The sequence below is a fragment of the Lissotriton helveticus genome, chromosome 8 (assembly GCF_964261635.1).
Source record: "Lissotriton helveticus chromosome 8, aLisHel1.1, whole genome shotgun sequence".
NCBI classification, from domain to species: Eukaryota; Metazoa; Chordata; class Amphibia; order Caudata; family Salamandridae; genus Lissotriton; species Lissotriton helveticus.
The window spans coordinates 842437655-842451240 of record NC_136069.1 but is presented as its reverse complement, the minus strand read 5'-3'; positions in this window follow the sequence as shown (position 1 = coordinate 842451240).

Below are 13586 nucleotides of genomic sequence, written 5' to 3'. Positions count from 1 at the left end.
AGGATGTGCCGGAGTTTGATCTATGGGATGTTGTTAGTCACCTTGTGTCTTACTTTGGGGCTTGTTTTGCAGTTTGGAGGCCCGCCTTCGGGCGTTGCGATATTATTTTCTCACCAGATTGTTTCTGTGTCGTGAACGTCTTACAGAAGCCAAGAAAGTAAATGTGTCAGGTCAGTAGGCTATAGATTGTTTTGTCCTAATTAGTGTCATATTTGTTTTTGATCCTGGATCTAGGAGGGTTTCTTTACATTCTGTTCTCCTGTTGCCCGGCTTTCCTTCTTTCTTTGTATGTAGATTCAGGAATTGAAGCTTCTGAATTCTGAACAATCGTTCCTCTACGAATAATCGACGGGGTTTAACCCCCGCAGGTAAGACACGGATGTTAGATGCCTCCGAACTTTTATCATTTCGTCATGAGGGTTCTCTATGCAGTTCTGTGTCCCGGGCAGTCATATATCTACCTATTATAACTCTTGTTGGGTCTCGACTCGATATTGGGACAGTGTGGGTTCCAGGATATGTCTGCAACCATTGGTAAATTTGATAGGTTATCAGCATTGTACACTAGTAGGACAAGGGTTGAGCCCGTATTTACATCTTGCCCTTCTAGATGCTGATATTGGTGTTCATATCGAGCAGAGGACTGCTTTTCAAAGCCAGTATTTATTCTCAAAAGACTTATATCGGTATCTATTAGGAAGGTGCTTATACTCCTTGTTGGAGTAAGTATATCCTTGTGAATATATAGGCATGTTTCACAATCTGTTTGGGCACATACATGTTGGTGATGGTTTGTGCACTATTTGGATGTTGTTTTGTGTGTTTCATGATGGCCCTGAGTAGGTAGGGGCCATCTGGTTGTCGGTGTGTATTTGTTTAGTAAGCTTATGTATTTTAGATGTAGAACGTCAAAGCAACTGAATAGTGCTTTCCCATGTGTTTTGATTTTTGCCTTAAATTATCTGATGTGGGTTCCTTGGATTTAATACTAATATTTTGATCTTTTAGGTGTGATTTTATCCTTCCCGGGTGGAGTGACTTTTTGCCCCCCTTGTTCTGGGGCTGTATATCTGGCAGGTCCTGATGAAGGTGGCATTCTATCAGCGTGCAGCCACCGAAACGCATCGACCACGGCCACTATTACATCCTGCCATTGTGCAGTTTTTGTCTTTGGTCATCCCTGTTACTTTGTCATTCTGTAATTGTGTTCCCCAGATATATTATGAATGTGAATGTGTGTCTGGATATGTGTGAGTAGAGTCTGATTGAGTTGTGATGTTTTCGGTTGTCTCTTCCCGGGTCTTTATGATTTGATCATTTGCATTGTGTTTCTCATTTATGTTGATTTGTGATTTAATTATGTTGAAATTTGATATCTGTAACAATATTTATGGATTTGTATAAGTTATGAAAAGTTGTATATCTTTTAGGTATGTTGGTAATAGTTCCTTAGTGGGTTCACACAATAGCCTAGGCGCTCACATTTGGTTACTGGGATTAAGTCCTGTGTAGAAATAACTTTGGTCACAAGGGAGTTTTTTTTTAGTTAACGGATTCCATTACTGGCAAAATGTTCAGATCTGGAATATTACTTACTAGAGCAGTAATTTTAACTCGTAAGTATGTTGCGGAATGGACCACTGGGGCTTGGGAAGGACCCATAGCAGAGGATTGAATAACTTGGGTTTTAGTGACGTTGAGTTTAAATCCAGAGAGCTGGCCATACTGTTCTACTAAAATCTTTAAAGCCAATAAGGCCAATGCCACATCGTTGGTCAGCACGACAATGTCGTCAGTGTACGCCAACGCCTTATACTCTATAGAGTTGACCCTAGCCGGTGGAATGTCTAAAGAATATTCAATTTTATTTAAAATGGGGTCAATGTAAAGAGCAAATAGCTGGGGTGAGCAAGGGCAACCCTGCCGAGCACCCCTGCTAATACTGAATGAATTTGATACTAGCCCCGATACAAATAAGGTGGACACTGGAGCGGTATACAGTGATTGAATCACCTGAATAAACTCAGAGCTGAAGCCCTTCCATCTGAGAACTGACAATAGGAATCTCCAGGCGACCCTGTTGAACGCCTTCTCGGCGTCCAACAGGATCGCTCCAATGGGAGAGCCAGTAACCTCTGCCCAGTCCAGCAAAGTAATAACCCAGTGAATGGGATCGGTCGTGTCCCTACCTGGTATAAAGCCATGCTGGTACAGTGACACCAAAGGAGTGAACACCAGGGCCAGTCTGGAACACAAAAGTTTAGCGTAGATTTTGCTATCAGTGTTTATTAGAGATATAGGGCGATACGAAGAAGGGTCAAGCTCAGATTTTCCCTTTTTCTTAAAAAGAATAATATTAGTTTGGCGCCAAGAGTCTGGTACACAGCCATGCTGCGCGGCCCTAAGAACTAACAAAAAATCCAGCCAAACCTCCACACGGAACAATTTATTAAACTCCAGGGGAATTGAATCTGGGCCGGCCGCTTTTCCATTGGCTAATGAATTAATCGCGAGCTCAGCCTCTTCCCATTCTATTGGAGCAGAGAGAATTGCATTCTGTTGAGCTGTAAGATGGAGGGTATTGATATCCTGAAGAAAAGCCCCTGCTTCCGACTCTATATCTGTGGCAGCATGCCCCTCGGTGTATAATGTATGAAAAAACAGTCGAAAGACTCCCATATCCCCCTCTGGTGTATCATGAACCTGGCCTCGACAGTCTTGAATCTTAGTAATACGACAAGCTTGGTTCTTCTGCTGGAGCCGTTTGGCCAAGACCCTGCCTGATTTTTTCACCCAGCTCAAACATCTCCGTGCGGAACTGCAAGACCTTAGCAGCAAGGTCCTGGCCAAAAAACTCCAGGAGACTAGCCCTAACTTTGGCAACCAAAACCTGACTTTCGTCTGTCCCGGCCCTCCTTAACAGCAACTATTAACTGGACCTCTGCTGCTCAAAGCTCATCCATACAGCTGGTAGTATGTTCTCGGATTGTCCTTCGCTGAAAGCCCGAAAAGCTCTTCGTCTCCCGATCCCCCTCTCCCCCCCACCACCCCCACAGCAGCCTTAAGTGTATCCCAAACCGTGGTACCAGAGGCTGTCCCCCTATTGATTAAGAATTCAGATATCCATTTCCTCATATGATCTAAATGCGACGGCTCCATTAAAATCTTCCTTTCAAATGTCCAAATCCTTGGGACACCAGGGTCCTGAGGAAGAGGGCATTCAGCAATCAGAGTGTTGTGATCTGATCCAATTCTTGGGGGGGCTGAAATAGAAGAGACCTCGGCTAACTGATCCGACATAAAAAAATAGTCCAAGCGGACCATTTTAATGAGGGGCAGAATAATATGTAAAGCCATCCTGATTTTTATTATGGTAAGACCAGAGGTCAATCAAGCAATGCTCTTAAACCAGGGCTTGAAGTGCACGAAAAACCCTAGGCTTCTTGCCCCCATAGCTCCGATCACCTGATATGAATATCCATTTACCTGCGGATTTTAATATAGCTCCACAAAAACAGATAGGATGGGGGTATGGTGCCAGCTCTACATTCAGATGATGAAAAACTTCCGGGTCATCTAAGTTTGAACCATACACAGTGCATACTGTTACGGGCCAGTCATTAATTGTCAGCTCTGTAATAACCCATCTACCTGCATTACCTTGGCAGGGTTTCCTGCATGCCCAGATCCCTCGTCTCAGTAAAACTGCAACCCCTCTGATCTTAGATGTCTGACGGGAGCACCGAATTAAATCAAACCCAGGAATTCTCAGATAATCCTGATCATTCCAAGGGACATGCGTTTCTTGAAGACAGAGTAGGTCAATGCGCAAAGCCCTTTTCTTACTGTCATTCAGCCCACATATATTCCAAGAGGCTACATAAATCTTACCCTGTGACATCTACTTCCCAAAGAGAGCCAAGCCCAGCAGGTACATACAAAATAAACTTAGACCATCCTTCTAGCCATAGACCTGCCGTAGCAATACAAAAACCAACACAATTGCCACGATTATAGTGTACATTCAAGCAACTTTTTAAATTTTGAACCCCAACCCCCACCCCACTCCACCACCCCCAGACCACCCTGATCCCACCCATCTGAAGCCCCCCCCACCCCACCACCGCCTGCATAGGGCAACAGGACCTAGGTCCTTGTGATGGAGGAGCTGATTCAAAAACGAATTCCCCCGATATCCTCACCAACATAGTGCTGAGAGGTACGGTGTTTGGGAGAGAAGAGGAAAGAAAAAACTGATAAAAAACAAAGAAGATACAGAATTCACACTCCCCTCCACTCAGACAGCACCCCCTACCCTTTACAGCAGTTAGGATCCTGAAGAAAAACCCAGGACATAAGAACATTACCACCTAAAGTGAATTCAAAAATTCTTTGGCCTGGATTTCAGAAATAAAAAAATCTGGTCTGGCCCTGGTGAATAATTTTCAATTTGTATAGAAAAAGCAAGAAAACTTGAGCTCCTTTTGACTGAAAGGGTGTTTTTAGCTGGCGGAGCTGCCACCTCCTCTCAAAAGTAGCCGGACAAAGGTCAGGCCTGACAAAGAATTCACAACCCTTGCCTGACCGCTTCCTGTCAGGCTTAGCCAAATCATAAATCTTTTCTCTGGCTAGAAAATTATTTAAACATATAAGAATAGCACGAGGCTTGTCCTCAGTTTGGCCTGTCCGTTTCTTTTGCTTGAATGGAAAGCGGTGAGCCCGCTGGATTTCAAGTTGCCAGTCCCATTGTTTGACCTCAGGGAATGTATCAGTAAACAGTTCGGCCACAAACTGCCTGGTGTTCGCCCCCTCGATCCCTTCCGGAACTCCTAGGACTCTCGGGTTATTCCTCCGAGCTCTGTTTTCAAGGCCCGTGAGTTTCCATACAATGTCTTCCCTTTGAGTCTTAATTAAATCTGTGATGCCTTTCTGGGTGGCGATGTCATCTTCAAGAGTAGAAATCCTCTTCTGCCTCTCCAATTCTGGAGGCAATATCTGAACATGTCTTCGCTACTCTGTGGATAGAATTTTGCAGCCTACGGCACACACCCTGAGTGCGAGCACTTTCTTGCCGGGTCTCTTTACGGTGGGCCATGATGGTCTGGTAGATTACCGCCAATGTCATCTAGCCTGGAGGTGGGTGAGGGAAGTTGACCCCATTCTCATTCCTTGCATCAGTAGTATTGCCCTCCAGACCAGGTTGTAAAGAAAATGAATAATCCCAGGTTAATGATCCTCCATCAGGGCAAGATGCTGAGGCCCCCTGATCTCTGGCTGCTTTTCAGACTGTCCAGAGGGTGAGCTCAGCGCTTTGCTTGTTCGCCAATCCCCCATCTTGCTATCATCGTCCGTCCAGTCCTTGTCCTCCCCGAAATCTTCCTCAGAAGAACCTGTGTGGTCCGATAGAGAATAAAATTTGTCCCCACCTTCTGCGTCCCCATTTGAATTTGAGCCTGCTTTCTGCGGGGTTGCCTACAACCGTAGCTGCTGTGCAACCCCATGATCAATGGGGGTTGTTGTAGCCCCTGTAGTCTGAGCTGAAACTACAGGTCCCAGAATTCCACTGATTTGTGGCAGATGAGCTGCGTTGTCAATGGGAGCTCTAAATGCAGGATTGATGTCCTTCCCTGCTACGATCGGCACCACAGCACTGTTTATAGAGCCCCCCCTTACTGACAGCTAAGACCAGTGCGCTCCGGGAAGGAGAAGAAAGACCGGCATCCGTTCTATCCAAAACCGAAGTAGCTAAAGGCTTTGGAGATGCAATCGCGATTGCAGTAGCAGACTGGCTTTTTTTACTCTTAATGGTCTGCTGTGGCGTTTTGATCCTGTCTGCTGGCTTTTTAAACATTATTGTAACTGTGTGCTTAGACTTCACTGTAACCGGAACCAGCGCCTCCATGGGGGCTTGCCGACTGCGCGCCATTTCCTCACAAGCCCCTGCTCCTGGTATCGGCGCTGTCGCTTGTTCCCCCTTATTGATTGCCTTTGTGGGGCCGCCCCCCACGAGCGAGCGAGGTGCGTCCGGCAATAGTGGTAGCAAGAGCAGAGCTCTTCCCCTTAGGCGGCATACCTTCCTGCGGGGTGACGAGCAGCTGAGAGGCCAAAACGCCGCAGCCAGAGCAGCACGCCAAGGAGCCAGCCCACCAAGAAAGGATCCAGCAGGTCAGTTGATTTTGGGAGACGAGGAATCGCCAGAGCATTCCATTATTTTTAATCCTTCTTTTCTAGGGAAAGTCGGTATCGTTGCAGGATTCTGGTAGCTAAGTACAGCTATATTCTAATCTTCAGGGTCCATAGTCCATAATAGCCAACAAGATGTTGAGTTAATCGGGAGAGTGTTTTAGCCAGCTTGTCCGGCCGAAAGTCCGGGCGCCATCTTGCCCCAACTGCCTCCGTACTAACTGTACCAGGCTCAACTTGCTGCCCTACACCCCTGCCAGTGGGCCCCTTCAATCATAAACAGTGCGCAATAAATCTCCGCTTCTTTGAGAGACACCACGTTTTGCTGACACTATTGCATACAGGCAGAGTTGCCTCTTACTGAATATCGCTACCCACGCGTTTCCGCGCATGCCCGTAGCTGCTCCACTAGTTGATGGGCAGGTTTTTGTTTCAGTACTTAAGTCCCACCCACCGAACTTCCGCTTCTGCCCCCATTGCAGCGATGACAGCGCAGCGGTCGTGAAGAAATCAAGAGCGCTCTGGATGCGCTAAATTAGTAAGTGCACCCCTCTGGTCATGCTCCCTCCAATGAATTAGGTACAAAAGGGGGTGGTGATGGACGGAGCATCTGAATCAATCAAACACTCACACCCAGTCAAAAGATCTGGGTTTGATCCATCACCGTTCTTTAGCCCACTCTGCCACCCCAGTTCAGACATGGCTATATGCAAATCAGTCTGACCCTGTGCCTCATGGGAACAGTCCAGCCCGAACTGCCAAGCCATGCCTTCCCTGGACCGGAAACAAGCTTCCGAGGACCGGTTTCTGGCATTCCAGCCGTCTTCAGCCCGGCTTGCTTGAATCCAGTGGCAAAGTGAGCAAGGGACTCACGTCTGAGCATACCCTGCCACACTTATGGCGGCCAAAGCGGTACAAAAGGGGGTGGTGATGGACGGAGCATCTGAATCAATCAAACACTCACACCCAGTCAAAAGATCTGGGTTTGATCCATCACCGTTCTTTAGCCCACTCTGCCACCCCAGTTCAGACATGAGGCACAGAGTCAGACTGATTTGCATATAGCCACTTCTGAAATGGGGTGGCTGAGTGCGCTAAAGAATGGTGATGGATTAAACCCAGATCAGTTGACTGGGGGTGAGTGTTTGATTTGCTCAAATGCTCCGTCCATCATCCCCTTTTGTATCGCTTTGTCCGCCCTAAGTGTGGCAGGGTATGCTCAGACGTGAGTCGCTTGCTCACTTGGCCACTGGATTCAAGATAGCCTGGCTGATGAGGATTATGAATCCGAAACCGGTCCCAGGATGCTTGTTTCCGGTCCATGGAAGACATGGCTTGGCAGTTCGGGCTGGACTGTTCCCATGAGGCACAGGGTCAGACTGATTTGCATATAGCCACTTCTGAAATGGGGTGGCTGAGTGCGCTAAAGAATGGTGATGGATTAAACCCAGATCAGTTGACTGGGGGTGAGTGTTTGATTTGCTCAAACGCTCCGTCCATCATCCCCTTTTGTATCGCTTTGTTCGCCCTAACGGAAACGGAAAAACCTTACCTGCAGCACGCCGCAACACGCCACAGCTTGCCAGGCTTCACAGCCCACGCCGCCACCGCCGAGAGTCACCTTCCCTGCAGTTTGAACGCGCCGCCGCTCCGGGACTACGAATCCCGGCAGCCTATGTGGCGGCGCGCGTTGTGACACCGCGAGGGCGCCAGGGAGGCGCACAAAAGCGCCGCAGGACCGGCGGAGCAGGGGGAAACGGAGAAACCTTACCTGCAGCACGCCGCAACACGCCACAGCTTGCCAGGCTTCACAGCCCACGCCGCCACCGCCGAGAGTCACCTTCCCTGCAGTTTGAACGCGCCGCCGCTCCGGGACTACGAATCCCGGCAGCCTACGCGGCGGCGCGCGTTGTGACACCGCGAGGGCGCCAGGGAGGCGCACAAAAGCGCCGCAGGACCAGCTTCGCGGGACGCGAGCGGGACGCCCGGAGCTAAGCCCGGGCAAAGGGCGGGCCCTCTACGGCCCTCAGCGGCACGAGGAGGCAGGGGCAGGGCCATCCCTCTAAAATCTACCCTTGTGCTCCAGGGAGTAGTTCCTGTTAATCCACAGTCAGTGGGGGTGTAAAAGCTTTTTTGTTGACCGCCTCCAAAATCCTAGCTATCCAGATGGGGGTCGGCAAACCGGCCATATAGTTGACATCGATTCACCCTGGAGCTCGGATAAGGAAGGGGCTATTTCTGCAAAGCGGATAGCAGATAAAACATCTTTACGAACCAGGAAACAAGTCCATTGGAGACCTGCACAAGGCATTGACGTAAGACTTTTGTTTTAAAATATTGAGACTAATACCTTGTTATTTTATTGGGTTGTGGGTGTAAGACTATCACACATCTTGCATAATAATGCCTAAAAAAAATCTTCGTATGGTACCTGAAACACCTAAGAACACTATGGAAAACTATCTTGTTCAAGTGGTTACTCAGATAAACAGCAAGCGCAGACAATCATTGGGTTTGTCCCAGTCACCTGTTCTCCATTCCTTGAGCCCACCTACTTCCTCACAATCAAACGAGTCCTTACTATTAGACTTTAATAGTGATGTTCTTGAAACAGCTCCCTCAGCAAATGTTAATATTGACACCAGTACAACGAATGTGACGGACATTGAACAACATGCGGATAACGAGCTAGATGCACAGGTTGTCATTGAGGTTGTAGACAATGATGAAAAAGAGGAAGTGGTGGATGAAGTACCTGCAAAGCAGTCTGCGAGGGCAGTTAGAGCCTGTCGCAGATTACAAAACAAACGTGGAGGGCCACGTTCAGGAAAAAGCAAGGTTATACCACTGCAAAATCCAAAAAGTACCCATCAGAACAATGAGGAGAACAATTCAAGGGGAATATTGGACGAGGACTTAATGTCACGAATAGCGGAGCTGTTAGAAATTAAAATTCAGACAATTATCAAACCACTTATTAGCAAGATTGATAAACTTTCTGCAGAGATAAAGAAATTGGGAGGTACCCAAAATGTATTAACAGATGCCATAGGAAATGTTTTAAGTAATGTCAATAACGGCCATGATTGTTCAAAGGAAGATAATGAATCTGGGTCAACATCAGATACTACGCCACCAGGGCCAACTCTTTCAGAATGTCCACAAACTGGCCATATCGTTAATGACCTGCCATTAGAAGCCCCTTTTGTTCAATTAGTTGATCCATCACATGACACAGTGCCCCCAGCGATAGAAGATAACTCTATACAATTTGTAGTTGAAGCATCACCACTAGTGTTAGTGTTAGCTAATACACCCATCCTATCACCGGGTCAAATTGAGTCAGCCTCGTCACTAACAAGCAAGGCATTATATTGGCTGTCAAATAACTTGCGGATAGCCCAGGGGGGGAACAACGGCTGGCTGACGAAATTAAAATGGCAAGGAGGGTTGGATGGATAGGGAATAAACAAAAGAAATGGAAGGGCGATTGTGTGATACTAACTTTCGCAACCCCATCTGCTCTTCCTGATATCCTATCCAACATATTACCACCGCAAAGAAGAAGTAGTTCCATAATCCCCCTTACATTGGAATTCTTTTATAATGATTCACAAAAAGCCAATAACCATAAGCCCCCAAAGCCAGCTTGGCTAGCGAGAGAAAATGGATGGGGTGGGGGACCTACAATGTGTGACACGAACCATGTCTCCAAAGATAGGACTGGCCCATGGCAAGTCAACCAACACAACATTCCTCGTCATATTACCCCAGGACAAAATTTGAATCTAATGGGTAGACGAGGCCTTGGTATACCACCAAATAACTGTGGGATTTTAGGTAGTGTTGGCTACAATGGAGGATGGCCAGGTATGCAGCAGCGTTTATTGCACCCCAACACCCCAGCACCTATAGGTAATGGTAATTATAATGGAGGATGGCCGAGTACTTACCTGAATCCACCGTTTCCTATCACACCTACACCTAGATGGAATGTACCTACAAATGGTTGGGGTTTTAGGGCTCCATCTTACAATTGGGGAGTTAGTACCTTAAATAGGTTTGACGCCCTAGCTGGTTTATCCGATTGTGATTGACTTGATGGAGGGGTTTTGACAATGTCATGCGGTGCAAATCATATACATTCTGGCTTGCCCTCTGTAGTTGCACCAAAACAGATTGTACTTGCCGAAAACCCTCAACAGTTAATGCATTCCGTAGACACAATGGTGCGAACACCACATCCAGATGTAAATGGACCAATGACTCCACAGCTGGTAACAAAGGAACTAGGGGTTTCGGAATTAACAAAAATTATTTGTTGGAATATTGCAGGTCTGAAAAAAAATCTCTCAGATCCGGCCTGGTATGATTATCTGGCTAGTGGGGATTTGATTATGTTCCAGGAAACTTGGGGGCTTGAGAACTTTTTTAAGGTTAATTATAGATCCTTTTTCATCCCCGCAGTAAACATAAATGGGGGAAGACCTTCTGGCGGCCTAACAATTTGGGTAAAAATTACAAGAGGCCTGTCCTTTAAGCAAATTGATACAAATAATCCTGACCTGTTACTACTTGAGTTAAAAAATACTATGGGCTGTAGCATTTACGTGATCAATATCTATAGTAGACCACATCGATCATGTAGAGAATCATCAGTTATAACCCACTTAAGTAATATTGTGACAGGGTTTGATCAAAATGCAAAAATAATTATAGGAGGTGACTTCAACAGAGGTTTTGAACCTATCATAGGTTTAGAAGACATCTATAAGGACGAGGACGGTGCCAATAATATTCCTTTAGTTGATACAAATTATAAAGCACCCTGTACAGTGAGTGCCTTACAACTATTGAACTTAACTCTAGAATCAGGCCTACGTGCCTGCAATGGGCGGTTGCCATCAGACTCCCCCAGTAAACCAACATTTACTAGAGGGGTGACCCACAGCCATTTAGATTATTTGTTGGTTTCTTTAAATCTATGGCCTATGACCATCGATTTAATGGTAGATGACCGTACAGAAAGTGATCATTATCCCCTGATTTTATCTGTCCAGACCCAGATTTTCATAACCCTTGATAAAAGTGTTAGTAGCATAGTATCCTTGCCACAGAACCCTCTAGTGGCAAACAACCGTAGATCCCTGAAGTGACCAGTAGTATTAGACAATACAAAAATCATTAGTCAAATCTACAATGTATTTGTGAAGCACATGTTTGCCCTCTTAGGGTACAGTACTGTCATCCAAAGTCCGCGTTTGGTAGAATCCCATGAACATCTAATTAACCAACTTGGTGAGATCTTGAGTAGGGCTGTAAAGAGATCACAAAACGCCCGGAAAAGTAAGCAAGCCGGGATTACCTGGTATAACCAGAAATGCCGGCAAGCTAAAACAGATCTAATCACAGCGGTTAGGGGGGATTCAGTGAATATTGTGAGAACTAAGAGAGCTCAGTATAAAAGAACCTTGCAAATGGCCAAAAAAGAGTGGGATGAAAGGGTTTGGTCAGATCTGCTGGATGCATGTAAGTGCAGAGACCAGACTTCCTTCTGGAGCCTCATTGCTAGAGGCACCAGGGGGGCTACGGAATGCAAAGATAAATTTCTAGAGGAGAAAACATGGGTCGACCATTTTACCTCGCTTTATTCTTGCGAAAGTCAAAGTGAGGCTGAAAGCTGGGACAGTTTACAGGCTCCCCTTGTAGCCCATGATACACCTCTTGTCTTTTCTTTGACAGAAACAATTTTAGCAATCAAGGCAGTTAAAACAGGGAAAGCCCCAGGCCCCGATAAAATACCAGGTGATCTTTGGAAACACGAAAATTATATTTGGGCTCCCTACATCAATTTATTATCCAATGAAATTGTTTGTGGAGCTCCTGTTCCAGAAACCTGGAAGGGGGCGGAGATTGTAACACTGTTCAAAAAGGGTGATAGGTCAAATCCTTCACATTATCGGCCTATCAGCCTAATTGACGTGTTGCAAAAAATTTTTGCCCGGCAAGTTCTTGGTCGGCTCTCCTCTTGGATTGAAGAACACTTTATTTACACAAAATATCAGGCAGGTTTTAGATCAAAGATAAGCACTATAGACCAGGTTTTTAGATTTTTATGTTTAGTCTGGAAATACACGATTATAAGAAGTTCCCATATATACGTGGCATTTGTAGATTTGAAGGCAGCTTTTGACATGGTTCCAAGGGTACCCCTATGGAAGACATTAAGTAAGATGGGCGTCCCTGCAAATATCCTTCAAATTTTAATTAGACTTCATGAGAATAATTATGCACGAGTCAGATTACTTTTCGAGTGAGGGAATTCTCCTTTATTAGGCAACTTTTAGGGATACCAGGGTCAACACCACTGGCACCAGTATTATGGGACCTTAACTTTCGACGTACAGATGACTATGCTTCTCTTCGTCCGCTCCTTTATTGGATCCGTTTATGGTCCGTTGAGGAGCTGACAGATTATAGAGAAGCATTGAAAGAGATATTGGCCATAAGGAATAGTACGCATTTGCCATGGTTAGAGTACGTCAAGAAATGGTTTGAAAAATTAGGGCTAAGTGATTTTTGGTTTGATCCTGATTCCCTCACAAATAGTTCAAAAAAGATTTTGAAGCAAAGGTACTGGGATTACATCAGAGACTCAGTGTTATTAAACCCCAGAACAGGGACTCTAACTTCGAAATTTTTCGAAATTAAAATGACTATGTATTTAGAGCCCTTTATGGATGAAATTCACCCCCCACTGGCCAAAAGCCTATATTTAAAGTTCCGGTATGGTATCTTACAACTAAAAGAAAGGACAACCAGCTGGACCTGTAATAAGGGGTTGGCCGGGGCCGCTGGCTCTGATATATGTGAGCTATGCGAGATGAGGTTGAAAGAGGATGAGTCCCATGTTTTATTTATATGCCCAGCTTACATAAGAGCCAGGAAAAAATGGCTCAAGCCAATCTGTAATTGGCTAGGCTTCAGACAAATTAAGGTTGGACTTAGAATGTTTAAGGGTGACACTGCACAACCGATTGTGTTCAGCCTAAGTCGTTTTCTCCTATGTGTAGCCTTGATTAGGAGGATGAAAAACCTAAAAACCTAAAAACCTAATGAAATAGGCTACTTTACCATGTGTTTACCTTATTGGTCAGCTACTAAATGTTGTTTGCTTACTGTCCTGATGTGTATTCTTCTTTTTAACAAAACAGTTAACTTATTTTTTATCAAATTTGAATATTTAGTGTTCTGTATACTAGAGGGGCCAATCACGATCTAGTCAAATTAAGTGGATGGCTTGAAAAATTAACTGAATTTTAGGTATTTTATGCAAAGGAAATGTGTTGATATTTTACCCGCTGCTATTGCTTTATTATGTATTATATTGTAACATGATGTAT